General features: G+C 34.0%; 1 pseudogene across 1 annotated transcript; it reads left to right on the top strand.

The window, feature by feature from the left end:
- The first annotated feature begins 1,081 nt into the window (after positions 1-1,081).
- Positions 1,082-3,487, top strand: LOC145617280 (ferredoxin, root R-B2 pseudogene; annotated as a pseudogene). Its single transcript, XR_014107694.1, has 2 exons — positions 1,082-1,241; positions 2,767-3,487. The product of XR_014107694.1 is annotated as a ferredoxin, root R-B2 pseudogene (transcript).
- The last annotated feature ends 14,852 nt before the right edge of the window (positions 3,488-18,339 follow it).

The raw sequence follows: 18,339 nt of genomic DNA on the forward strand, positions 1-18,339 counted from the left end.
AATGAATTATTAGAGAGTACTGCACTAATTGCATACGCTTGATTTTAATATACAAAAAAATTAGGAAGAAACAAATTAGAATGCACTTATAATAATGGGTTAGAATAGCTAAACCGTTGGCCGTGCGATGTTGGACCCGACAAATGTGGCTTCCCGTGCCCCTCAAGAGACCACCAATGCTAGCTACTTCTAGCACGGCACCTCACCCCACTAGCTAACATCTAATTTGATGATGAACATCAGAACATTAACCTTCTTTGAATTTTGATTATCTCTAGTTGCTAGAAATATAATTACTACATTCATTTTAGATTATTTACAATGATTATACATTTTTATTTATATTTTATGTTAAATTGTAATAAATAACTTGAAACGGAGATAGTAAATGTAAATTAAGGGTCTGTTCTCATTGACTGAACTCAGCCGAACAAAACTTAACTGAGCTGAACTGAACTGAACTGAAATGAATATTTTATAAGAGAAGGAAATTAGGAGCTGAGCTGAAATGAACTGAACTGAACTGAACTGAATTTCAACGTAAGAGAACAGAGCCTAAAACTAGTTGTTTCACATTAAAAAAACAAAATAGAGATTATAGCCAACAAATAAAATTGGTGGAATATCACTTATTAGTTAATTGGTTTTAAGATGGAATACTCCTAGGTTTATATGGGCCAAGGTAACCCATGTGTAAACTGGAGGTTTTCTTTCTTGAAAAAAAAAAAGTACAAAATAGTATGTAATTACTTACTAGTATCACATCATCATATAATTTTCCACATTGAACAAACAAATTACTAGTACAAAAAGTAACCATATGAGACACAGTATGTGACTATGTGAGACTGTGAGTACATTAAAAATGATAAAGTACAACATCATTATTTACCGCAATTATGTAAATATATCTGATACGAAGTATAAGTTTTGATCCAATTGAATCAAACCGACTTGTGAGAAATTATATCGGTCCAATCTCCAATTCTTGAATTTGAATTATCCGGGGAGGGTTCATGGTATCTACCCAAATAATTGTCCTCCAATTGTCTAATTAGCACTAGGAAGAGTCATGTTACTATTTTGTTCCTTAACTTTCTAGAATTTCGGCAAAGTGTCATTTCCCTTCTCTTCCCCTTTCTATATAAAAGAAAACATAGCCACCTTCAAAGGGGGTTAGCCTTCACATTCACAATCAAAGCTCCTTGTAATCTCCGTTCTTCTCTCTCTCCTCTTTTCAGGTAAAATTCTTCTTCAATTTTCTGTCTAATTATTTTGCCATTAATTTAATGTTGTTTTTTTTATTTGAAATCTCTTGGTTTGATCTATGTTTTCTATTTGGGTGTTTGACTTTTGAATCTTTTCACTTTTTGTTGTCATTTCTTTGTATAATTTTGAATTGATTTATTGGGATTTTTTTTTTTTTGTGAGAGTGAGGTTTTTGGATTTATGTTTTTAATCTGAAAGTGACCCTCTTCAAACAAAATAATTTAAGGGTTTGTAATCTAAACCTAAATTGATAACACAATTTTACCAATTATTATTGGGGTTGATTGGGGTTTCATTCAAATTCTTCATCTTTAACCGATTTGAAAAAAAAATCCCTTTAAAAGAAAATTATTTGGTTTTCTGGCTTCAAGTAAATTATAAATCAGCAAATACATTTTTTAGGAGCATAATAAGAATTTAAAGTTTAGATTTTTATCATTGTTACCACTCTTACCAATTAGTTGACTATCATTTACACTATATGAATACATAAAAAGCTACGTTCTTACAACTATGGAATTTTATGGTCGTTTTATACTTAAAATTGTCATTTGTTAATTTATATTTTTCTGCCTCGTTAGTGCTATTTAGTTTAAGGGCCTGTTCTGCTTAATTTCAGTTCAGTTCTTAATTTCCTTCTCTCATAAACAATTCATTTCAGCTCGATTCAATTCATTTCAGCTCGATTCAGTTCAGTTCAGCCCAAATCAGTTCAATTCAGTTGTTTTCAGTAATTCGGAACAGACCTTAAATTACAAAATTTGAACTTGAACTTTGGTTTATAATGATTTATGAATAAAGTAACTGTCTTTATATAGTTGTAGTGAATAGGCCACGAATAGTGTAGAGTACCAAAATATGCAATTCAAGAAATATATTGAATGTGGAAGATAAGAAAGAAGAGATAATGTGTTAGTTTGAAGGTGGGTTTTATAAAGAGATAGAAAAGCCCATAAACACGGGCAAGGGAAACATGGAAGAATCATAGAGTTTGGTAGAGTATTGTTTAAATTAATATGCCTTTTTCTTCATGAGATAGAGTTTAAGTAGAATTGTGCTGTATGACCGCGACTAGTGAAGGATATAGTATATTTGGTGCTTAATGTGCAGAGCTATCGAATTAGTTACTTTAGTAGTGAAGTTGAGTCTAACATAATTGAATGTCTGATTGGCATTTTAGTGATAATGAATACAAAGTATTGAGGTTGATATTTTTTTTTACAATGGAACTCCTGTTGGATCAGTGTGAAATTGTTTGTTAAGAATGTTAACAATGAAGATGTGTGTATTTTGTTGCTGCTCATACAATTCTTGAGCCAAATTTTCGTAAGACTTAATTGACTGTACAATGTATATATTTTTGAGCTTCATCTTCTCGCGATTACACTTTAACTTGTAGTTATCTCATGAAGTTGATTTATTCTGCGTGTTACCCCTTGAATTTTTCTTTACTAAGTTGTAATCATTTGCATGCTTAAAATGTGTGATGAATTTCAGGCTTAAAAATGTCGACTGTGAAGCTCCCTACCCAATGCTTGCTTAAAACCGTTCCGAAGCCAACAGCAATGACCCCAATGGTCAATTGCCCTGTATCTCTGGGTTCTGTGAAAAGTATCTCCAAGTCATTTGGCTTGAAATCTTCATCCAACTATAGAACCACTGCAATGGCAATGTACAAGGTTAAGTTGGTCGGGCCAGATGGAACAGAACATGAATTTGAGGCTGCCGATGATGCTTACATCCTCGATGCAGCGGAAGAGGCAGGGGTTGACTTGCCTTACTCATGCAGGGCAGGTGCCTGCTCAACCTGTGCTGGTCAGCTCGTAAGTGGAACAGTTGATCAGTCCGATGGATCCTTCCTTGACGACAATCAAATGGAGAAAGGTTATTTGCTCACATGTGTTTCTTACCCGCGATCAGACTGTGTAATCCATACCCACAAGGAGGGTGATCTTTACTGAGGTATTAGTCATTTGGAAACTCCTCAAATTAAGTGGAGATCATATATTGGGTGTTGCCGATGGTCAGATGCCATGGATCTTAGTTGTATGATGTAATAAATCTTGTCGTGGTTGTTTTTTTCCAGAGATTTTGCCTATCTTTTAGTTTTTCATTTGTTGATCAAAGAAGTCTTATCTAAATGTAAAATCTCAAGTCTCAAATGACTTGAATAGCTCACTTGGATCATGAGAAGGAATCAAGGATTATATTGTTTCAACTGTTTTGCTCCAAAATTTTGGTGTTATTAACTTATTATAGCTGATCATAAGTTGTTTTAGCTTGCCTTGGGTAATCAGATGACAATGACAATGGTTTTCAGATTTTGCTCATTCTGTGCCATTCATCTAACCATCTTTTATGTACCCTATACAAATAACTGTTGGCCTGACTAATATTATGAACTTAATGTCATTCATTGAATAAGCTAAATCGGTAAATTGTAGATAACATGTAGGATTATGGATCTAAACCTTGTTTATCCTGTCTAAACACCAAAATAAAAACATGGGCAATATTCGCGATGATCAGTCAATACTCGCGATGATCAGTTCAGTCAAATTTTCTTAGAGCATGCACATAAATGATCCCTCTGGGCTCTGTGTTAACACCTTCAGCAAACTGAAAAACTGAATTTCATCATCCTTCTTTCCGAGTCTCTCCTATACCCAATTAAGTTTTATATCACTTTAACATCCCCTTTTTTTTCAATATTTGAATCACTTGAATATGAATATTGGTATAGTTTTTTCTTGGTTTAATCATCCAGCTTGACATTCTATTCTCGAATGAGAGCTTACAGAATGTGATATACATGAGTTCAAATTGGCATGATGGGAGGACAGTTTAAAGGATGAAGATTTTTTATTTTCAACATGCTATGAACTTTGTTTTTGTGTGCCAAAATATTCATCATAAATTCAAGTTTTTTTTTTTTTTTTTTAAATTGGGTGAGAAAAGCTAGGTTAGCCCCTTTGATTAAAGGACCGATATAGAGCATGATGGTGCATTGGTGCCCCTGCTTAGCCATGTAGTACGCCGTCATATCTGTCTCCCTGCAAGTCTGCAACAATGGTGAATGGATTAAGAATTAAGAGTTTTTCATATTATTGTGCTTGCTCAAAACTATAATGCCAGATTTTGGATTGCATTAAGGCCCAGTGATTATTGGACTTTGAGCTAAGCTGATTAGGCCTATATTTATGACTAATTCATTAGCCCAATGGACCAGAACCTTTTGAACCAATGCCAATAAAGGATAATAGCAAACAAATTATTAAGGCCCAAATTTAAAAAATCTACTAATCTCAATGATTAGGAAGCTCAATCATAACTAGAATCATTCCACATTTCTAATTCTAAAAAAGTCTATTTAAGTGAATGATCTTTTGACAATTAGAGTTGGGAGGGAATAAGAATAAAGTGTCCTATTTTTGTAATCCAACTTTCATTGTCTATATTTAGTAGTGCTTAAATCAAAAGAAGTAGGGTGTCTTGATGGGAAGATTTGATTCTCAATGTCTCAAAAGAGAAAATAAAAATAAAAATTTGGTGTCATGTTTTCTTTTGAACATGACACGGCGAATGTACAAGTTTAAAATATTAGATCTTCAGAAATATTTTCGTAGGAGAAAAGGCAAGCTTTTATACAGGGTTTATTGATTAATCCAATGTAAAAATTGTTGTGATCATCCAATTTTATTCTTAAATTACAATTTAATTATAGAACTAGTTTTGCATTAGTGATGATGAGTTAATTAAATTGTCTATATTATTATAAAATATCTCAATTTGTTCAAAATATCCCTCAAACAACCCTATTGTAAATTTGTAATGTCACAGTTATATAATAGGAGCAATTTTTAAAAGCTGTACAACTGGAGTTTAACTACTTTAATTGTTTGATATACGAATTTATTCATTTATATATATATTTATTGTAATAATAATTACGAATTACACCATTATTGAATAAAATATTGAAAGCTATACTAACTACGATACCAAAAATGTAGTAGTACCTCTTTTATTAAATGAAAACAAATGATCGAAAGGCCAGCAAATTAGTGTACTAATAAGAGCATCTAATCAAATTGACCTTTTTTGGTGGTTGGTTATAGCTTTTCAGCCTCTCATCATATGATTGCCGCACTTTCTCTCTTTTTAATTGAGTAAAAATCAAATTTTCATTATTAATATCGAATCATAGCAAAGATTACAATTAGTGGACGTGAAGAATTGGAAATGAAATTGTGATGTATGCTTTTTTTAACTTCCTTGCTTTCATAAGTTATTATTTGAAGATTAATTAGTCTATGGTTTGTTATTTTTTTTACCTATTTTTTAATGGATGATGATGGATTGATGATGCTTATGAGCATATCACAGATAATTATATAGTTTTCTAATTAAAAAGTGATGTCTTTGATTAACTAATACTTATAAATCAAGTATTATCTAAAGGATACTTGTTTTCTCTTCAAGGCTTGGAAAGAAATGATGATTGATTTAGACTTTTCTTGCAAGGCTTTTACTAATTATTGATTTATTTTAGTTATATGTTCATATTGATGAAAGACAAGTAAAGATTGAGAGAAAGAAAACAAAAATAAGGGATATTTATTAATTACATTGTATTAGGTATAAGATTTAGGGCATGTATGTTCACATTTACTGAACTGATGAGTTGAACTGAACTGATTTGAATTGATTGGAACTAAACTGAACTGATTGGAGTTGAACTAAACTGAATTGAGCTAAAATGAATATTTTATGAAAGAGGAAAATTAGGAGCTGAACTGAACTGAATGGAGCTGAACTGAACTGAATTGATTAGAGCTGAACTGAACTGATGAACTGAAATTAAGCAAAGGTGAACAGGCCCTTATATAAGTTAGGTTATGTTCGTTTCGACTAATTAGGGTTACTGAACTGAGCTGAACTGAACTGATTTGAATTGATTGGAACTAAACTGAACTGATTGGAGTTGAACTGAACTGAATTGAGCTAAAATGAATATTTTATGAAAGAGGAAAATTAGGAGTTGAACTGAACTGAACTGATTGGAGCTGAATTGAACTGAATTGATTAGAGCTAAGCTGAAATTAAGTAAAGGTGAACAAGCCCTTATATAAGTTGGGTTATGTTCGGTTCGACTAATTTCATTTGAAATTATATCATTTAAACTTTTATGAACTTCTGATCTCGTATTATTTTTTTGAACTAAATTAATCTAAACACAATTTTATTTTATTTTTTTTTTTTTTTTTGTTTTTGAAAGAAGAAGACTTTTTACAATTTGTATCATTCGTATAATTAGTTGAAACACGCAAACCCTTCATCACTAATTAACGTATACTAACAAATATAACTTTTCTGAATAGAGAGTTACAATAATCTATGAAAAAAATCTAGTAAATCTACTAGTAATATTTTCGACCTAGCAAAAAGGCAGGATCATTATTAAATGACTCATGTATTCAACCGCCATATTTGAACTTGCATCTATCAAAATCAAAAACCTCATATCAACCTCAATAAGGACACGGTAAATACATCATAATTCAAGTTGATAAAATTGACCTCATAATAATTCAACATTTCAACATAAAATACGAACTTAAAATACGACTATGTTACGTACTCCGTAGAAGATAACAAGCCTCCAAATCAACACATCTTCCTTCATGCCCCAAGAGCTGGAAGGCCAGTAATCACCTCTTGTCATATTGGCAAACTAAAATTGAATTGCAACTAGGATACAACATAGGGGGGAAAAAAATCCTCAAGTCCATGCATTAAACTAATTAATGAAATGAGCAAATAATGCCAACTGCCCAAATAGCACCACTAGACTTTAGAAGGTGGCGCGCCAATAGCCAAATATAATACTCGTAAAGTATTGCTATGCATTAACCTAATTTAAATTACAATTAAATTTTGGGATCGGACAATATTTTATTACGGAGTACATACTTAAATAACAATATTAGGGCCTGTTCTCATACATTTATTTTCAATTCAGTTCAGTTTAATTCAGCTCCTAATTTCCTTCTCTTATAAAATATTCAGTTCAGTTCAATTCAGCTCCTAATTTCCTTCTCTTATAAAATATTCAGTTCAGTTCAGCTCCTAATTTCTTTCTCTTATAAAATATTCAATTCAGTTCAGTTCAGCTCAGTGTATTTCAGCTGAGTTTAGTCAATGAGAACAACATGGCTTTAATGTGCAAGAACTCACGATTGAATTATAATTTTGTTCAATTTTTTTTTTTTTAATTATTATATTTAATTATTCGTTTATTTTTAGTTACAATGTATTTTTTTTTTTTTGACAAAGGCTTTAGTTACAATGTAAGAAACAATACGAATGGTCTAATTTAATAATGAAACTTTTGATTTTAAAACTTGAAATTAAGGATTCTAACTTTTGTTTCTCATGTATGAAGATGAAGAATGATAACCAACAAGTGAAAGAAACTAGCATTTGGTGCATACACTTACTTCAAAGATTTTTAACACGCAATATATATCACGAAAATAACTTAAAATAACAAGTGATAATAATAATTTTAGAATCTGAAGCTGGAATGAAAACTCTAACTACTCGTAACTAAGCTATCCCTCACTCTATTGTATACAACTATACAAGCATTGCTCTAACTCTACTGTATACTACATTTTTAGGATATGGATGTAGATTAGTCAAATAATGTCAAAAAAGGCAGTAGCTTTTTATTCTGACTGTTGCCACGTAATTACACGTGAGTAATAGTGAAATTACACGTATACTTTAAAAATCTGATGTAAATTCGTGTCAGCTTCAATTATCCACTTCATATAAACTCTACACTTTTCTCCCTTTTGACTCAAACCAAACACCCCAAGTTTTTGTATTAAAGGGGTTTGTGGTGGCGCCGTGAAGGTGTGGCTTTTAGCTATAAAACATTTAATAAAAAATCTTACAATTATCTTCTCGATTACTCTTTATCATCATAAAATTAAAGAAATTTAGAAGGAAAAGATATTTTAATTCTAATGTGTTAAACGTTACTTATAAATTAGTAATGTATTAAGCTCATTGCTAAGTGTTGTAAGTAGGGAGGAACCTAATAATTAAAGAGGGACACAGTCACACAGATAAGACTTTGATGTGTTAATAGTTTATGGATAATGGAGAATATAAAGGTTTAAGATATATTTTTATTAATAATTTGGAGTACCTTTATTAGATGGAATTCTCGGTTTCTTGTAACCTTCGTACTACCTCTGGTCCAATTATTCGTAACAAAGGAGTATATTATGTCTCACAAATAATACCCCTTTGTTGCGAGTAAATTGGACCGGAAGTAGTATATTACTTTAACATTATAGAATAATAAATAGGAAAAATTGCCCGCAATAATCCCACCTTTAGGCCGTCCGCTGATAATAATCCGACCTTTAGATTATTTTTAAATAATCCCACCTTTATACCTATTTCGCTTTAAATGGTCCTAACCGGTCACATAACTTGTTATTACAAGTTACTAGACACGTGTCAGTCTATGATTGGTCAAAAATAAAAATAAAATTAAAAAAAAAAACAGAATTTTTGTTTTTGAAAAAAAAAAAAGAAAAACTAAAACCGAATTCCAGCAGCGCCACCTCCCCTACCTAATTCCGGCAGCCCCACCTCCCCTACCCAATTCCGGCCACCCTCTCCTATCCCCTCCCCGATTCCGACCACCCCCTCCCTCTCCCTCACCGATTCCGACCACCCCCTCCCTCTCCCTCCCCGTTTCCGACCAGCCCCTCCCTTCCCCTGCTCGTTTCCGACCAGCCCTCCCTCTCCCTCCCCGATTCCAACCACCCCTTCCCTCTCCCTTCCCGTTCCCGGCCGACCCCACCCCAGTACCCATGCCGCAAACGAAGCACCACGAATCCGGCCTCTATCTGCTCGCTGTCCTCCCCCACCCTGATTCCGGCGTCGCTAACCTCCCCCGTCCCCCAATTTCGGCTTCGCTGACCTCTGTCGGCCCCTGATTCCGGCCCCTCTGAACTCCCCTGCCCCGTTCAACCCATTTTCTGGGATTTAGTTTGGTGGTTTTGGTCGTGGATTTTCGAATGGTTTTAGATAATGGGGTTTTAGGGTTGGGTTGGCTGTGGGGATTCCGGTCAGTGCCATCTCCGTGGCGGTGGTTTCAGGTTTGGGAGGGATGGCTGTTCCAGAGTTTTGCTTTGGGTGGTGGTGGGATGGTGGTGGCTTGGGTGGTGCTGATGGTTTTTCTATTTTTTTTTTATTTTTTTTTATTTTTAATTTTGACCAATCAAGTAGCTACACGTGTTAATTTAACTTTAAAAAAAAAAAACCTACACAACCGGTTCCAGGTAAAATGGGACCATTAAAAAAGATCAAGGGGTAAAGGTGGGATTATTTAAAAATAAAATCCAAAGGTCGAATTATTATTAGCGGACGGCCCAAAGGTGGGATTATTGCGGGCAATTTTTCCTAATAAATAAGTCATCCTTAATTTCCGATTGATATACGGAGTATATTTTTATTATTTAAATGAGAATACTAGTTTACAAGTGCCCCCTACTGAAAAATGGCAATGACTTTATTTGTTAGTCTCCATGAAAACAACGAGCCACTTATAATGCTTAAACCCAAGGCCTTTAAGGCATAATGATTAAGGATGTATTATATGGTTTCGGGCACTATTTACGACTCCCAAGGCCATTTGGGGACCCATGGAATTACTTGTATTCATAATCTTGCTGGGTGAAAGAATGATATACGGAAGCCAAATATGAAGGTTATAATACACGAAATCGGAGCGATTTAGGAGGTGTCGGGACCCGGTGTCGGGATTTCACGGAACATTACGGGATGCATCCCGGAGTTAGATAACATTGTTTTGACCCATATATAACCATTATCCAGCTACTTACAGGCCCCGTGAAAGCTTATAACCAATACAAGAGGCGTGTACGAAAACAAGTAAATTGACCGTTTTAAAGCATATTGGATGGTTCCACCCACCCAATTGGACTCCCGGAGGATATTAGGGACCATGGGAAACATCTCGGTAATTTTTATTTTCGGTCGAAAAAAGAACAAAAAATTCCAAAATTGAAGGCTATTATCCACGCTTTTTGAGGAATTTTTTATGTTACTGAGCCCAGTGGCGAAAAGTCTTGAGATTGTAGGGGATACATCTTAGGTTCATAAAATGACGTTTTGAACCATTAATGACCATTATATGTTGTCAAAAATGTCCGTGGTAGGCTTCACTTCACGAAATCGGTGCAACTTTCGAACAGGTAAATGGACCGTTTTAAGGCATATTGGATGGTTCCACCCACCCAATTGGACTCCCGGAGGGTATTAGGGACCCTGGGAAACATCTCGGCAATTTTTAATTTCGGGTGAAAAAAGGTCAAAAAATTCTAAAATTGAAGGCTATTATCCACGCTTTTTGAGGAATTTTTGATTTTACAAGGCCCGGTAACGAAAGTCTTGAGATTGTAGGAGATACATCTTAGGGTCATATAATGACATTTGGAACCATATATGTTGTCAAAAATGTGCGTGGTAGGCTTCAGTTCACGAAATCGGTGCAAGTTTAGAACACGTAAATTGATCGTTTTTGTAACACCCCAATAATTCTCCCTTTTCCAAACTACTTACTTTAAATAAAATAGTGGAGAACCATTGACATGTTACCGCCACGTGTTAAAACGTTAAGGCTTTATCAAAGTATCGCAGCGGAAAAACAAACTTAAGTATTTAAAATAACATAGTTTAGAAAACGAATAAGTCAAAGCTTACAAATTGGAACCATGTAAGGCCCTTATTTAAAACCAAACCAATAATCAATATCAAAACATAAACAAAATAGCAAAGCATAAATAAGTTCGACACAAAGAACGAATACGCTCAATCACACCATCCCTTGAAAATGTGATTGTCAAACACCTGAACTTCACATCATCAAGCTAACCTGTGCAATACTGCTCCCCAATTATACAAGTGTAATAATTGGATCATCACAGGGTCATTGAAAGGCGAAGGCCATGACCAAAGAAAACACACACAAAAGCACGCAATCAGCAAAGCTGAGTACATACAAGCTACAACGTACAAAACCTAGCATGCTCAATTAATTATAATAAATAAACATACAACACGAATTCATTAATCAAGACTCCACACTTAGACAATTCAATTGACTCAACATACTTACTAATTAATTCCAAACACTTGACTCTATATATATTTAATTCAATTAATTTAATTTGGAGTAAGCAACAGACGAGGTTGTCCAATCCACCAAATCATTTTGGTCCCAAATGACCATTTGAAATAAAAGTTTAGCACGATGCAAGAATGGGCGCGACTCCATTCTCACAAAGTTAGTCTAGGATCCCATCTAACTTTCATTATAAAATAAAATGTAAATACCAAAAGAGAAGAGGACATGTTGATCAAACAAGCCTCGAAAAGCCACGGGCTACCACCGTGTACCCCAACCCATAATTGTCAATACTCTAGAAGTGCACGCTTTCCAGAGTTTTATTGCTCATCCATGTTTCACTTTACGTGATTACAAATTTAATTAATAGCCGACTCATTCAAGAAAACCATACATAACATTCATACATCAATTCACTTTTAATCTTATTTAGGACAATGGGATCACAACACAAATTGATCTTTAATTCCATTAAACTTCCAAATTATCCAAAATTGTTGAACATAGTCAACCCACCTAGCCATTTCGGCTTAATCCACCTTTACTCAACATACTAATAAGTCATGATTGAGTAATAAATAAAATAAATAACAACCTTGTTGAATAATTAATAAATTCATTCCACTTAAACCATTAAATTCCAATCCTTTAATAATTCAAATGTGGTTAACAAACAAATCCAATAAAATATGTTTGTATCAACATTCCATACAAACAATTAATTCAATATAATTCAACATACTTGCATCCATAATTCCATACAAGCATAATTGATTCACCAAAACATGCCTCATAAACATAAATACATGAATTAATCAAATGTATAACCAAACAATTTCCATCCAAGTGTTCTCTAATCATGAAACTAAGTTCTTTTCTTTGGTACCTAAACATGATACTACTTGCAACGAAGTAGACATGTACGTACCTCGTGTAAACAATCCTTTGCGCCACTTTTAATTACTTAAAAGTCTCATAGAGAAAAATCACTTCCTAGAAAACAACCAATAATCACATATTAATACTTACAAAAATTTCCAGCAATATAATTTACATTAAAAGTCCTTAAAACTTCCTTTAAAACATGTTTTTATGGTTAATTAATCATTATAAATATAATAGGAACAAAAGCCCCAAATTAATTGCTCACTAGAACCCTAGCTAAAATCCCAATTTGATTAAATTAAAACCCTAGGTTTATAAATTATAAAATCTGAAAATTTATAGCATAATTAATTTAAAATCTGAAATTATAGGTTTAAGCTATCAAAAACATGATTTTGATACTAAAAATATAAACTTTATACTATAAAATCAAAACATAAACAAAATTAATTATTTTAAGCAAAATAAGAAGAACAAAGGGGAGAGAGGAAGGAGCAGCCACGAGAGGCTTTGGGTCACCGGCGTCAGGTGGCCGGCGGCGGCAGCAAGCACGCCGACAGTGAACAGCGGCAGCGGCAACAGCGTGAGGTAATTCTCACGTGAAGGAGGAGGAAAGGGAAAAAAAGGAAAGAAGAAAAAGAAAAGGAAAAAGAAAAGAAAAAAAATAAAGGAAAAAGAAAAATAAAGGAAAAATAAAATAAAGAAAATAAAGAGGAGGAAAAAATAAGACTAAACTTTTGTGTGGGGGAAATTTTGGGGATGAATGGGATATTTATAGGAGAGAGAGTGGTGTAGGGTTAGTTTTAAAATTGGGCCTCATAAAATTAATGGGCCAATTAGATAAATGAAATGGGCTAGCTTTGTTTAATATGTATGGCATAAATTGTTGAATGAACAATTAAAAATCCTTTTAGAACAAAATCAATTATCAACCCAAAAATAATTTGGAACTTTAAAACTTAAATCCCGGAGAAACACTCATAAATATTATAAATAAAATAAAAATTCATTTATAATATATTTATAAATATGGGGGATTACAGTTTTAAGGCATATTGGATGGTTCCACCTACCCAATTCGACTCCCAGAGGGTATTAGGGAACATGGGAAATATCTCGGCAATTTTTATCTCCGGGCGAAAAAAGGTCAAAAAATTCCAAAATTGTAGGTAATCACGTTTTTTTGAAGAACTTTTATGTTTCAGGGCTCGATGGAAAAAAATCTTGAGATTGTATGGGATACATCTTAAGGTCATATATATAATGACGTGTGGAATCATATATGACCATTATATGTTGTCAAAAATGTCTGTGGTAGGCTTCGGTTCACGAAATCGATGCAAGTTTTAAACAAATAAATTGACCGTTTTAAGGCATATTGGATGGTTCCATCATCCCAATTGGACTACCGGAGAATATTAGAAACCATGGGAAACATCTCGGCAATTTTTATTTCTGGGCGAAAAAAGGTCAAAAAATTCCAAAATTAAAGGCTACCACGCTTTTTGAGGAATTTTTGATGTTACGGGGCCCGGTGGAGAAAAGTCTTGAGATTGTAGGGGATACATCGTAGGGTCACGTAATGATGTTTGGAACCACATATGACCATTATATGTTGTCAAAAATGTTTGTGGCAGGCTTCAATTCACGAAATTGGTTTGAGTTTCGAACAGGTAAATTGACCGTTTAAAGACATATTGGATGGTTCCACCTACCCAACTGGACTCCCGGAGGGTATTAGGGAACATGGGAAACATCTCGGCAATTTTTATTTTCGGGCGAAAAAAGGTCAAAAAATCCCAAAATTGAAGGTTATTATCCATGCTTTTTGAGGAATTTTTGATGTTACGGGGCCCGGTGGCGAAAAGTGTTGAGATTTTAGGGGATACATATTAGGGTCATATAATGACGTTTGGAACCATATATTACCATTATAAGTTGTCAAAAATGTCCGTTGTAAGCTTCAGTTCACGAAATCGGTGCAATTTTCGAACAGGTAAATTGACCGTATTAAGGCATATTGGATGGTTCCAACCACCCAATTGGACTCTCGGAGGGTATTGGGGACCATTAGAAACATCTCGAAATTTTTTATTTCCGCGCAAAAAAAGGTAAAAAATTCAAAAATTAAAGGCTATTTGTAGGGAATATTTCAAGCATTATGATAACCCCAAACTTGAACCCCACTGTGATCATACACTAAAGTACGGTGGCGTTCCAAAGGGAAAGACAAAGAGCAAAAAGAGTCGCCAACAAGTTTTAAGGAACTTGTACCCAAAAGACAATCCAAAGGACCGTCAAATACTCCATAAGGTCTTGAACCAAACAGGGTCCGGGGATGAGGGTACGAATCCAATCTACAAAAGAAAGGACCCGCCCTATAAAATAGGCCTCTACTTTGTTCTGCTCGTATTCATGTGCGCTTTTTGAATAACATACAAACATTATATTAAACCTACCCTGTTTATCTATGTTGGTTGAAATTAATGCACAAATAAGACTATTATTGGCGATCACTTGAGTTAAAATCACATTAGCCTAAACCAAATTAATAATTATCTTATTAAGCGTGATTTCAAGTACAAATTCCCTTTAAACCTGCATAAAAGGCGTGATCAAGCAATAACAAATAAAATAAATAATATCAAGCAACATAATAATAAACAATAAATAATAATAATATCAATGATGATAATAACATGATAATAGCATGATAAATCTTAATAATAATAGCAAGATCCTAGACATGATACTAACAAGATTAATAACAAATCCTAGCATGTCACTAAACAATAAAGATCAAAGCTTTAACCCTAACATGGTACTAACATGATATCATAATATTAGAAAAGATAAGAGGCACCCTAAACATGATACTAGAAAGCATAAAATAACATCCTAACATGATACTAGAAAGCATAAAATAACATCCTAACATGATACTAGGAATTAATCAATAATAAACGCGCTTTCTACATTGAAAGAGAGTAATAAGATTACATACTTTGAAGCCTCGTACCTCTTTCTAATAACAAAATACACAAGTTAGTAAACTTCAATGAAAATAATAAAGAACAATTAAAGAATTAAATTGGAATCAAATTGAATAACGTTTTGACTAGTTTTGGACCAAACCCTCAGAAATATCAAACCTTGCACGTCTAGGGCGAAGACAACTTCGAACTTGGTTAAGAGATTCAAGATCTTGTAAATGCGGAATATTGTATGTAAAAAGCTAGTTTAGAAAAAGGGAGAGAAAGAAAGCAAATATTGCTCAAGAGATAAAAGAGAGAATTAAGAAAGAATGAATGAGAATTGATTGTTGATGATGAGAGTTGATGAAAGTTGATGATGAAAACAGAGGTTCGGACCCTATTTATAAGAAAACAGTCCGGAAAATAATAGAATTTGATAAAAAATAAAACTCCACTTTGTCGCTAATCAAACCGACCTTGTCGCCAAAGATTTATCTTGTCGCCAGGCGACAGAGTCTGTCGCGAGGCGACAAGCCTGTCGTTTCGCGACAAGACAGTTTTTTACGGATTTTGTTTTAATCATATCTTTTGATCTAGAAGTCCAAATAAGTCATATAATATGTCGTTGGAAAGCTCTTGAAGTCTACTTTCTAATGCAATTAGAATCAGATTAAAATCTTTTGTAGATAAAAAGATATGAACGAAATAGTGAGACGGTGTCAGTTTTGGATAGAGTTTCGTATATCTTTAATATCTTTTTCGTTATAGCTCGGATTTAATATTATAATATATCATTGGAAAGATAATTTCAAGATCTATCCAACCATATAAAATTTGGATAAAAAATATGAGGCACGAAAATAATATCTGACTATCTTTGAACATCTTTAAACCCGAATAGAATTAGGAAAGTTTTTAAAAAAGGAAAGTTTATATTAAAATCAAATTCCATGATCTTATCTTTTCAAAAAAGGATAATTAAGATATTTTAGAAACTTAAAGAAGATTCTAATCAATCCTAATTAGTTTAGGAATAGGATTAAACCTTTGGACCCTCCACATGATCATTGGGTCGTAGGTAAAATCCGGTTTGGGCCCATTTTAGTATTTTGGCCATAACTTCCTCATTATTCATCGGAATTGGGCTTATAATATATCGTTGGAAAGGTCTTTTCAAGCCCCATCCAACTACACTATTATTGGACCCTTATCATGGACCAAAATAAACTGAATTGAACGTTTTCATAAAATAGAGTGGGTTTTCGAAAACAGAAAGAAGGATTTTAATAAAAACTAACCGCATCACTTGACTTTTCACACTTTCACCTCATTCGATTATGGTTCGACGTGACAGGTATTCATCACTGGGTTCGGTTTTGGGGAGACACAAATGGGTGTCTACACTATTATACATGCTTTTTGAGGAATTTTAGATGTTACGGAGCACTGTGGCGAAAAGTCTTGAGATTGTAGGGGATACATCTTAGGTTCACATAATGACGTTTGGAAGCATATATGAACATTATATGTTGTCAAAGATGTCCGTGGTATGCTTCTGTTCATGAAATCAGTGCAAATTTCAAAAATGTAAATTAACTGTTTTAAGGTATGTTGGATGGTTCTACCCACCTAATTGGACTCCAGGAGGATATTAGGGACTATGGGAAACATCTCGGCAATTTTTATTTCCGGAGAAAAAAGTAAAAATTTCCAAAATTGGAGGCTATTATCCTCGCCTTTTGAGGTATTTTTGATGTTACGGGGCCCAGTGGCAAAAAGTCTTGAGATAGTAGGAGATACATCTTAGGGTCATATAATGATGTTTGGAACCATATATGACCATTATATGTTGTAAAAAATGTCAGTGGTAGGCTTCAGTTAAAGAAATCGGTGCAAGTTTTGAATAGGTAAATGGACCGTTTTAAGGCATATTGGATGGTTCCACCAACCCACAGTTGGACTCCCGGAGGGTATTAGCTAGGAACCATGGGAAATATCTCAGCAATTTTATTTCCGGGCGAAAAAATTAAAAGGTAAAAAAAATTCCAAAATTAAAGGCTATTATCCATGCTTTTTGTGGAATTTTTGATTTTACGGGCCCGACGCAAAAAGTCTTGAGATTGTAGGGGATACATCTTAGGGTCATATAATGACGTTTGAAACCATATGACCATTATATGTTTTCAAAAATGTCTGTGATAGGCTTCAGTTCACGAGATCGGTGCAAGTTTCGAACAGGTAAATTGACCGTTTTAAGGCATATTAAATGGTTCCATTTACCCAATTGGACTCCCGGAGGGTATTTAGGACCATGAAAACATCTCGGCAATTTTTTTCCCGGGCGAAAAAAGGCCAACAAAATTCCAAAATTGAAGTCTTTTATCCACGCTTTTTGAGGAATATTTGATGTTATGGGAACTGATGGCGAAAAGTATTGATATTTTAGGGGATACATCTTAAGGTCATAAAATGACGTTTGGAACCATATACGACCATTATATGTTGTCAAAAATGTCCGTGGGAGGCTTCAGTTAAAGAAATTGGTGCAAGTTTCGAACAGGTAAATGGAACGTTTTAAGGCATATTAAATGGTTCCACCTACCCAATTGGACTCCAGGAGGGTATTAGGGACCATGGGAAACATCTCGGCAATGTTTATTTCCATCCGAAAAAAGATCAAAAAATCCAAAATTGAAGGCTATAATCCACGCTTTTTGTAGAATTTTTTATTTTACGAGGTCCGGTGCGAAAAGTCTTGAGATTGTAGTGGATACATCTTAGGATCATATAATGATGTTTGGAACCATATATGACCATTATATGTTGTCAAAAATGTCCGTGGTAGGCTTCGTTCACGAAATCGAAGCAAGTTTCGAACAGGTAAATTGACTGTTTTAAGGCATGTTGGATTGTTCCACCCACCCAGTTGGATTCTCGGAGGGTATTAGGGAACATGGGAAACATCTCGGCAATTTT

Source organism: Chenopodium album, chromosome 26 (genome assembly GCF_948465745.1).
Source record: "Chenopodium album chromosome 26, dcCheAlbu1.1, whole genome shotgun sequence".
In the NCBI taxonomy this organism is placed as follows: Eukaryota; Viridiplantae; Streptophyta; class Magnoliopsida; order Caryophyllales; family Amaranthaceae; genus Chenopodium; species Chenopodium album.